This window comes from Cinclus cinclus, chromosome 13 (assembly GCF_963662255.1).
Source record: "Cinclus cinclus chromosome 13, bCinCin1.1, whole genome shotgun sequence".
NCBI classification, from domain to species: Eukaryota; Metazoa; Chordata; class Aves; order Passeriformes; family Cinclidae; genus Cinclus; species Cinclus cinclus.
The window spans coordinates 5,260,629-5,272,052 of record NC_085058.1 but is presented as its reverse complement, the minus strand read 5'-3'; positions in this window follow the sequence as shown (position 1 = coordinate 5,272,052).

The following is an 11,424-nucleotide window of genomic DNA, read 5'->3' as shown; positions in this document are numbered from 1 at the left end:
AGTATTTGCTGACAATGGAGTGCCATATTGTCTTCCATGTATTATTTCAGCCATTTTTTACTGCAGTAGGAAGACCAAATACTTCCCCAATGCTATATGCCTTTGTCGTTTCTGCTGTAAAGTAAAAAAACCTTAAAAAAAGGCTTTTGAGGATTTGCCATTAAGTTCAGGTGACTGGGGTTTAAGTGAAGTACTATATTAAGTATCACATGACTTGAAGAAATTGTAAAGATTTGTCCTCACTTTACTGGGTACTTAATTTTCAAATGTCTTGCTGATCATGTGGCTTCATATTATCATCATCTAATATCTCAAGGCGAAATGTGTAATTAGAGTGAGGTTCATCATTATTGATGGTAGAGATAAATCCATATTTCAAATCATTATCATAATTCAATTTTTTGCCATTTTTTTGTTACATCTGATTAGATTGTTGATTTTACCTCAATGTGTGTGACAAGTAGCTTTTACTGCGAATAGGAAGTCAGTTGTTGCATATGGATTTTAAAGTAAAAAGATCTTCACATCTGTGTATCTGACATGGTAACACTTCAGAGTCTTCAGGATCAGAGGTGGTTTTAGCAAGATTTGCAGCTGTAGAGGGCCCTAAACCATTTGTGTATTTCCTGGTTAGAATTCCTTGCCTTCATTTGTCTTTTGTTCCATACTTGAAAATAGGGTATTTCATTGCAGTGGTCCACATTGTGTTGTGACAGTATGCAAATTTCTATGAGCATGCCTTTGTGAATTGTGGCCTTAGGCTGTGCCAGTTAAACTTTTAGAAATAAGCATTCCTAGATAATGGAAGTTTTATTTTGGTAAGTTTTGTTGGTTTTGGTCTTTTTTGCATCTAGGACTTGTAAGAAGGGACAGCAATTCTTCTAGTTTGCTTGTAGCAGCCAAATAATGTAGTTCTCATCCTGCCTGAGGCTACAGCAGATAAATTTCAAGTACCTGCAAAACATCTGCTATCAAGCACCAGTACTGGCTTGGTACCCACCCAAAAAGTGTATCTTCTCATGTACAGCTTGTCTTTCTGTAGCTGCCAAGGAGTTAAATACAATTTTAGCCCCTGAAGAAGATGCAAAAGGAAGGTGGTATTGCAGATAATTGTGTTTTGGGTAAAAAGAGAGGATAAAGCAGGGAGTTGCTTTATAGAAGTTGTTTACAAGACACTTAAAACCAAAGGAAGAAATGTGGAATGAAGACAAAATGGTAGAATAGAAAGAAAAATGAGAAAAGCATTTTAGAATGTTTTCTAAAAACACGTTTTAAAATGCTTTTCTGCAAACTTTAGTTACAGTGTGGCAAAGACTGAAGATTTCAAGTAGTGTGTAATGACTAATTGTTTGGTTGTTTTTTCTTTTTCTGGATTGTATATTCATGCCAAATTTCTTGTTTCATGTTTGCCTCTCATTATTTTAACCAGAACTATATAACTGATTGTCAAATACTCTTTGTGTTATTATGACCGGATACAGAAAGCAACCATGTCATCACAGAAACAGACCATCTAGAACAGCTGTATTTTGTATCAACACTTGTTCTGATGTCTTCAGTAGTTTTGCTATTTCCTTCTGAATTTGAGTTGTTCTGTAAGAACTCTCTCATTTAGCTTTCTTTTATTTGGAACGTTTTTCCATGCATGTGTTCTATGAGATGTAACTCTCCCATGACATGTGATGAGTGAATCAGGGCACTGGAGACTTGTGCGAGTGAAATTTGTCTTCCTTCTGGGCCTCTACTGCTTAGTAGAAGTTCTGGTTTTTTTCTGGTCAGCCTACAGATGCTTGAAAGAAATACTTGTGCTTGTTAGGAGTGGCCATTTGAATCTAAGCAAGTCGTACTTTAGATATCTCCAAGCAGCTTAGAATTAGAAAAGCTTTCTTCTGGCAGCTTTCATGGGATATTCAACTAAGCAAGAGGAAAACGCTTCTTTATAAGTAATAAGCTAATGAAAGCCTAGTATTTGTATAATCAGGCTTGCCTGAGGAGTATGACTGTCTTGTCAGTAGCTATTGGAATGCTGCCTTTTGACAGTGTTGGAGACAATCTTATGTTTTGGTTGGTGTGAGTGGCTGTTGGGTAGTGAAACATGGGGTGAATGGGGTTGGGACGAGTAGGGCAGACCAGTCTGGGCTTCTGTCTTAGAGTTCTTCTTGTTAGGGAGTGCTGGCATGAAACCAGCTCTTTCTCCACAATGCATCTCATGCAGAATGTGGCTAAACTGAGCCATATAAGGCTTGGTGAAGAATGTAAACACTTGGTTCTGGATCATTGTTAGGCATACTCTGGTTCCATAGTGGATGTCTTGGGAACAATGAAATGAAACTCAAGTGGGACGCAGATATGGTGCAAGTACCACGGTCTAGAAATGCAAGGTGGTGTTAACAAGGAACCTTTGTTCAGCAAAAAAAGCTCTAGTGTTTTGTGGAAGGCAGAAATCCTGACTAAATAGTTAAGTAAAGAGGGGATTTAGAGAAGACCTTGTGCAGTTCCAGCATCCTTTTGTTACCTGCTTTGTCAAATAATACTTCTCTATCATGCAGAGCTTTAAATGACCTGTTCAACACACAGTGGCTGGTATCTCACTGAAGGGGAATGAAGACTGTGTGTGCTTAAGGTTCTCTAACATAGGTGTTATACTGCAAATGAGTGTACTGCAGTGCTCTATCTTCATAGCAGAATGAATAAGGAACTAAAGCCCTCAAAGCAAGTATTTATTTTACAATAGTTTGATTCTTTGAGCTGGAAGAAAAAACTTGGTATGTTTAACTGTTCTGAGATTCTATGGCAAAGTCTGCAGGGTGTTGCAACTTAATTTGTTTGTTTATCCTGGTGGTTTCTAAATACCTGTCCTTGGCTTGTTTGGTCGGGAGTCTTGCAACAGTTGTTTCCTTCAACTGAAGAAAGGAGCAGTGTATTTGAGGAAAAAAATTGTAGGCAGAAGACAGTGCTTAGCAGGTAGCTGAGAACAGATACTTCTCAATAACTTAGCTTTGAAATCCTTGAATTAAAAAAAAAATCCTTTTTTCTCACGTACTCTCTTTTTCCCATGCATGCTCTGTTGTCCTGCTTTAGCATCTGCTGTTTAATGACTCCAAATACATAGGAACTTGGGTTTAGTCCCACATAAAGCAGTGTGTAGGCAGGAAGAGGTTTGCCTCCTTCTAGATCTCTGTGAGGTATGTGTTAATGTTGAATAACTTCTCACATTGAACCAGCTGATTGCATTTTCTGAGCTCTTATTTCAAATTCTTGTCCTGCTGAGATACCTATGTGACTGCTTTGTTTTTTAAGGTGCTCTTAACAGACATACGAGCTGGAAATGCAAAATTGAGCCAGTAATAGTTTAGGTTTCCATGGTGACCATGGGACCTTGAAAACTAAGGAAATTATATTTGACTTCCTAGGGCTCTTGGTTATTCCTAGGCTCTGTGAGTTTAGGCTTAGAATGGCATAATGTGTTTCTTCAGGCAGTGTAGAAAATTGTATACAATATAGAACATAAACCCCAGGTTTGTAATTATAAGAGAGATGCTGTGGTAGTGTTCAAGTAAAAAAATAATAAGAAACCTTTGAGGAGGTCTACAGAGTTGAATTACACTTTACAAATTACTTCAAAACAGTCTTGTAAATAGTACTCTGGGCTGCCTTCATAAAGTGTCAAAAGAATAAGCTTGCTGTATGCCAAGTTCCTACCCTTGAAGGCAATATAAGTTATTAATGAGATAGTGAAATTGTGCTTTCTGTTGCATATATTTGATATCTTCTAATCCACTGAACCCAGATTTTTAGTTATACACAAAGGCATGAGTCAGTCGTTGAAGCTCTATTGAAATCTGAGGATGAGGAGGAACAGCTCTGAGGAAATGTGTCTGTAAAATAAGCACATATATGATGTGTCACATCTGTCTAAATGAGTACAGATACAGCCTGTGGCTTTGGCAGTTGATTACTTACTATAATTCAACTCTCACATCAAAATAAATTCACTTATTTAGTGATGGTGGTCAAAAAAAATAAATACACATTTGTTTTGACAAGTGGAAATACTGTAACTTCAAGATGGTTTGTGTGACTTTGCAAGGTTAAATAGACCCAGGAGTACATGGTGTTGATTTTGAGTGCTTTAGCATAGTTATTGTGTGTTGGAGACAAGGACCAGTCTCTGTGTTTCAGTGACAAAGTGTCTAGACATTAAATTGAAATCTGAATTATTTTTGTAGCATTCTCCTACATAGAATGGAGTAACATACTCAGTATCAATAAATTACTGGCATTCATTTTATGTTTCTGCATTCTCTTTTGGAGAAAAATGGGTGTTTGATAGTTGAAGGCAGAGTTCTCCTGTCAGCTGATACTTTGCCACAACATGGAGCCCCTCTATGGACTCCGTGGCTGTTGGCTGTCAGAGCTGGGTAGCCACATGGGCTGTGGGTATGCACATGACAGCAAAAAGCCTCAACTTGAGCACCAAACAGTGCAATTTACAGAGATAGCCTGGGGAAATGGTTTTTACCCTTGCATTACATATGCAGGCATGGCTGAACAATCAGGATTTTACCCTTCTCAGAATCATTACGGGTATGTAATTGCTCTGTCAAAGGTAAAGGCAGAAACCTTGATGGGCAGGGAAAAAGTAACTTTGTGTGTCACAGCAAATTGAGTTCTTGAAATGTCAAGTTTGGATTTGAAAATTTAATTTGATATACTGACTTTGAATGTATATTCTGACCTACAGCTTGAGTTTCAAGCTTTGTTAAACTTGCATCCTTCTACCCTTTCTTTCTCATGCCATTCTCCAATAATGTTTCATATACTCACTGAGCATGATGGAAATAACAAATCTGAATTGCTATATTCTGATGATACTTAAACTCAGGCAATGCATGTTGCACACCAGTAGTGTGAAAAGTCTTTTCTTAATTTGCAAAAGTATATATTTTTTCAGGGAAAAAAAGACTTAATATATTCCAATTGTTGCATTATTAAAAATCAAAAAAAAAAGGCAGCAATTCAGGAGAAGTTAAAAATGCTCCAGTTCCCCAGGGATATATTTCTCTTTTTGTACTCAGTGTTATAACTGACCTGACTTGCAGTGACAGGTAACTTAAGTTTATTCCATCTTCCTAAGTATTAATGACACTTCAGCTTGAAGAACTTGCAAATAGGTTTTTAGATTGTGGCTTGGTCTCTACTTAAAGTTGTTTAGGATTTGTTAAGTTCTAAGCTTAGTTATAATTAAAACTAAGATGAGCTGTTAAGTGCATGATTTTAAGTTGCTTGTTTGTTTCTAATGGCTGAATAGAGGAAGGGGAAAGGTCATGCTAAGCAGATTGCATCCACCTGGAATGTGAGCAGCCCATTTTGGTGTCCTGTAAATATTATGCATTCTTCCCATCTCAATTATGTTCTGTTACTCTTTATCCTAAAACACAAAACTAAGCTTCTTCAGTTTTGTTTGTTAGATTTGGTTCTTGAATTTGTGCTGCCTCTCTCACCCCCCCCATACTCCAGCTTTTTGGGTATTTTTTTCCCCCACACTGCTGCTGTGGGAAGCATTACTGAAATACTTTCCAGCTGCATATTGGTGTACAGCCTGTGACAATAAAGGGGTCATTCTTTGGAAGGTGAGTGAGTGTCTGACTCACTAAACTGCATAGCAAACCCTCATTGTTCTACACATTGATAGAGTTAGTATCCCATCTTTCTATTTTGTAAAGAGATAATCCTATTTTATTAAAATAAAGACTTTGGGAAAATTGTGTCCCTCTAGCAAGGTTTGGGTTTCAACACTTGGGATCAATACCATAAAAGTAATTTCTTGTGTCCAGCTACCACTTGCCCTCTGTAAGAAGCAGTTTTCTTTGAAGGTTGTCAGGTTACAGGACTGACACTTGCTTCTCTTTGGTTCCTTCTCAGCTGCTCTTAATAGGGAACATCTTTTCCAGTTGCCTGCTGCTAACACTGAAGAGAACCCTTGTTTGTAAATGCGGGATGTGTTTGGCAACAAATATCTGATTTCTTATCTAATATCAAGAAATGTGCATTACCCAGTAACAAACTTTACTTTATTCCAGCATCTTGAGGCACATCATCCCTATTGAGCGATTGTCATTAATGCTATTTTCTTCTCAGATTGTCTGTTCTGTGTGAAAATAGGGATCTTACTCACACACTGATGTTCATTGAATCCGGCATAAATACTGCTGTCATGGCACATTAAGGGGTGGGATTTGGGCATGCAGCAGGTTGCAAACCAGTGAGGAATCTGCCCTTGCTGTTAGTGTGACACGCAGTGTGGGGTGGTACACACAGAAATACTGTGAAGCTGGAGATGCTCATGTTGGGTGACTCGTCATCTTTTTCCTAAATACAGTTTTTGAAAGTCTTGGGGCACATTAACTCTACACAAGAGATTGTTAATTCAACTACTGCCAAACTTCCTGGCCCCTAATCTGGATTCTACTTGGAGCTATGTTTGAAAGAGAATTTCATCAACAGTTAGTGTAATTGCAAGTGTATTTTGCTCTGGAAACCCCTTTGTTTCATTACAAGGAAAGTTATATTGATGTGCTGTTAGTTTATGACAGCCTTTCATCAGGAGTGAAACTTGTGGTGCCAACTTTCAAGAACAGAGTTCTCATCAGTTTTCTGTATTAACTACTCTGATAAGCATGGTTCAAAGACTGTTTCCTGCTTCAGGTGATCAAAGAGAATGTAGAGCTCTCCACTGATTATTGTGGTTGTGATGAATTCCAAGAGTGCAAAAAAAGTCTTTTACAGTTTCTTGTGTGCAGAAACATCTACAAACGAGCTTCCTGATGGGATTAATTGTACTGCTGACCACCCTTCAGTTTTTCCTGAGATCAATAGCTTAAGTGCACTGTAGTACAATATCTATTTGCTTGATGGAGGTGGGGCAGTGTATTAATAGAAGACTTAGTTGACTTCCTGTGTTTTTCTCCTCAACCTTCATAATTTGGAAACGTTCTTATGTTCATTATTTTAAATTCAAATGAGTGAGTGTTAGGAGAGATTCTGCCTAGCAGTGGGACAGAAGTTTTAATCAGCTGTGTGTTTTGATGCTTTCGCTGTGTGAAAGCAAATAATGGTGTATATCAATTTGCACACTTTTTTTTGGGGTTGAGCTAGAAACTTGAAATTCCTTTTGAAAGAAATTCTTTCTGAGGATTGATGTCTTCTTGATGGAGCAGACTTGCTGCCAAACGAAATTGTCAAATGAGACCAACCAATGCAAAATCTAGTCTTTCTTTCAGCTGAAAAGCTCTGGGAAAGCTAGTATTAGTTTTCCTTGTATTCTCCTTATTTCAGTGCCAGGTACTTCCAAGTTCACTGCATTTGGCATTAAAATAAATGTTCTACACAGAACAATAAATGTTAACTTTTATTAATTTGTGTTGTAGAAATGGTCAGTGTGTCTTGCTGGCAGGTGAAGCCTAAGAATGTTATGTTTGGAATACTTCTACCTTTGATTTTTTTTTTCCCTTCCAAGCAGAAGAAGTTGCTTTAAGAACTGCCTGTGAAATTGGAAATGACCTTGCTTGCCTTCAGGTATAAATAGCAGTAAAAAGGAAGGGGATTCCCCTGCTGTCAAGCCCCATTCATGGCTTTCTATTTTGGTTAAAGCCATGTCTTAAAATGAGTGCACTGTTCTAGCCCTTAGCATGCTGCAACAAATGTAGTTGCATTTTAAAAACTATATACTTGAGGTCATAAGCAGGTAACACTGCTCTGGTACAAGTCTTTTTTTTTTTTTTTTTTTTTTTTTTTTTTTTTTTTTTTTTTTTGTTAGTGGAGTTACAGATGTCACAATATGTATTGACACGGTGCTTATGTGCTGATATGTGTGCCTTTAATCTTTGTTGAATCATGAGAAGCTGTTAATGGTGAAACACTACGGTGCCTGAAATGTGAAGAAAACTTCTGTATACAGCTTGAAAGGGCAACCCTTTTTCTTTGTTCATACTGCTTTCTCTTAGAGGGCTATGGTTCATGTACTGTTGTGGAAGCAAAATACTTGAAATAAATGGCAAAACATCTTAGTCATGTTTTGATGTGTGTTCTTTAAGGCCACATTTAAACATAATTTTGAAAATGTGTTATATAAAACATTAGAAAAAATATATCCTAATTTAATACTAGAAGTGCTAACTGTTCTCAACCATTTAATTACATATATTGTGTATCTTACTAGCTGATCAGTTTTCTTATTAACATTCATCTTTGGCCAAATGTAGGTTGGTACTAGTGTCCAGTTTACACCTCACATTCAAGTCATTCTGCTTATATCTTCAACTCTGCAATTCAGTAGGTGTGTATGTGTTGGGAGGAAGCATTTGATCATTTAAAATATGATTGTATGATACTTGATGTTGCAAGTAGTGTCACTGGACAATAGGATTCCTAATCAGAGGTTTCTGATGGATTGTATGAAAAACCAGCTCCTGTAAACCAGCAGTGTAAAAACCTCTATCTCTGATGTGCATGGCAGGGCATAATTAGTAATATTCCATTATTTTGTACATCACTATAACCTAGTTTTGAAGGGAGAATGAAGGTAGACTTGGCCTCTGACTTCAAGTGCTAGTTAAATTGATTTGACATGAGTAGTAGTTTTGTCATTTCCCAAAACAAGACAACAGAATTGTGGGTGAAGGTAGAATTAGCTTGAAAAGTGTCACCTGTCATAGGCTCATGTCAATCCTTTTCCATCCTTTTGCTCATGTCAGGCCAACTAAAACCTGATTTTTCTGGTTCAGCTTCTCTGTGATTGACACAAGTAGGTTATGAGTGGTGATTGTACTTTCGGTTTTTGAGATTAAGAAATAGCTACAGTTGTGGGTTTTTCTGTGCTCCAGTGCTCTTCAAAATATGAAGGAAGCTGCTCAACTTCATCTGCTTCTCTTTGCAAAGCTACTCTGTTGCAGCCAAGGCCACTGTTTACATGTACCATGCATAAATTGAGTATTTTGTCCTGTATGAAATTAAAGAAGATTGTGGAATGTGTGGCTGTTAGTAAGGTATAATTTATCTTGACAGAACATTAACCATCTCCTGAGACAAGGATAATTTTGGGGTAGTTTAGATCATCAGATTTAAAAGTATTAACCACCATCAGCTATTTCCTATATTTTTGTTTTTGAAGGGAGCAGCAAAAGACCAGAATATTTGTATATGTATCAGTCTGGGAGGGTGTATGAAATATCATTAACTAGCTGAACTGCATGGAAATGAAATCAGTTTTGTGTGCTCCGTGTAAGATGGCTCTAATGATTTTTGAGTGACCAGCTTATTGGTATTCAGTACCTTGGCAATGTATTCCTTCTCTGACTGCATAACAATTTGGAAAGCTGGGTCTGAGCAGTAATTTTTATTCAACACTGCAAGGACTTTGACATGCACAAGCTGAAGCATCTTTTAATTCAACCCAGATGTCATAGAAGAGAGTCTGAATTCTGTGCTGTTTACCATATGCTGCTAGTATTTTAAGTACAGATTGACTACAAGTCCTTACTGATTCCTGATCTGCAATGGGCAGATCAAAACAGAAGGCATCTCAGAGTATTCCTTGTGCAATTTTGTTGCATAATACTACATTCTGTGTCTTATAAATACAGGGATCGTAGTTTCCCACTTTGAGAACAGCTAGTCTTGTAAAAATTCCCCAAGAGTGCAGCAAGTTCACCCAGTGCTACATCAGTGCTGGCTGATGTATGATGATTATGTTGTGTTCTCCTCAGTTCCCATACAGTGGATTGCTGAAGTCTTACAGTTGGAATGCTGAGACCTCAAAATTTAACCCTGCATTTAATGTTTGAGGTACTATTTCATTAATATCTCTGACAGGTCAGCAGTACGTAAATGAAGTGAGGTTCTGGTGGCAGCAGGCACAGGATCATTCCAGTAAGGACTTTGGGTAAGATAGATGCTAACAATAGATTACAGTGTAGGTTTGTTTTGAATCCTCAGTTATTTCTGGCATGGCTTCAGTTTTCTTAATTAAGATTGGAATTGCCCTTATCTATAAACTCTTGAGGTGAAATTACTTAAAATAGTTTGTACATGTACATGAAATGCTACTTTCTACTGTGCCTTAAAACTGAAGGAAAGTTATTGAGGCACTTTATTTTCTTTAAATCAAAGGGAAAAAAGCTTATTTAGTACATTACCTTCAGTAGGTGTAGAATAGTTTATTGAAGGGCAGGAAGGCAGGTGCTCATGCTGGGAATATCTGATGTATTTTGAAACATCTAGCTTTACTGCCTAGAAGAGCAACAGTGCTGGAGTGAATTGCAATGTCGGCTGCTGTTGTTTCAAGACCAACAAATTACTTCATTTCCTAGTTTTTGGGGTTTTTTTTTGGTGAAAAGTTAAGCACTTGTAAATTAATGTTTGCAATTTCTAAGAACATACTGTAGTGGCATGTTCATTATGGAGTGTCTTGGGGTGACTTTATGGTACTTGTATCCCCATCATCTGTTCTGTTGGTGTCGAATACTGAGTTCTGCAGCTCCAAGGCTGGTTCCAGGAGTGAAGGGGGAGAGAGAAGAGGTGCACAGTTTGTTACCACAGACTGCACTTGCTCCCCCGCATCCTTCACCCAGGCTGTGCTCTCTGCAGTGCACAGCAGGACAGAGCTCTCCTGTGCTCTTGGTTAGTTGCTGGCTAGCTGAGGCAAAGTCCCCTGGACTGTTTCTTTTCCTTTTCCTTTTCCTTGGAATGGTTCGAACCTGCTCTGGACTGAAAAAGCCCAGAGGAGCAGCAGGAGCTCACAGCTGTGTCCCACCAGGCCTGGCCTGTGACATTTCCCAGCTCTGGAGGGACTGAGAACAGCCTGAGTGAGCCAGGCTGCAACCCACGGGAGGGACTCTGCTGAATTTGTCATCTCTTCAGAGGGGCAAGAGGTTTTGCTGTTTAGTATTGTTCATTTTTGTGCTGGGGAGTGCTTTGCCTGTTAAATAAACAGATTTTTTCCACTTTGAGGAAATCTTTCCCTGAACCAGCTGGGGGAGGGACTGCTTGAATCTGTTTCCTAAAGGGACCCCATTCAGAGGTTTTCTCCCTAAATTTGCCCTAAACCAGGACACTGAGGTTGGGAGTAATGAAACCAGTCAGGAGTAAAGGGTACGCTCTGTATCTTGTGTGTATGCAGGCATATGATTTGCATCACTAGATAACACCATCAGCAGCTTCTAAGAACTGTTTAAACATTGTAATTCTTTTACCTTTGTGAGCATGTTGAAAGTTTCAAGGGCAAGTATTAAAAATAAGAAACATTTGTTAACTAGCATAATGTGAATTTTAGTAATTTGAAAGGGGCGTGAGGTCCATGAAGAAGTGCTTTAGTTGTAGAAGATAGATTTTAGCATCAATGTTTTAACACGAAGATCAAAAGTG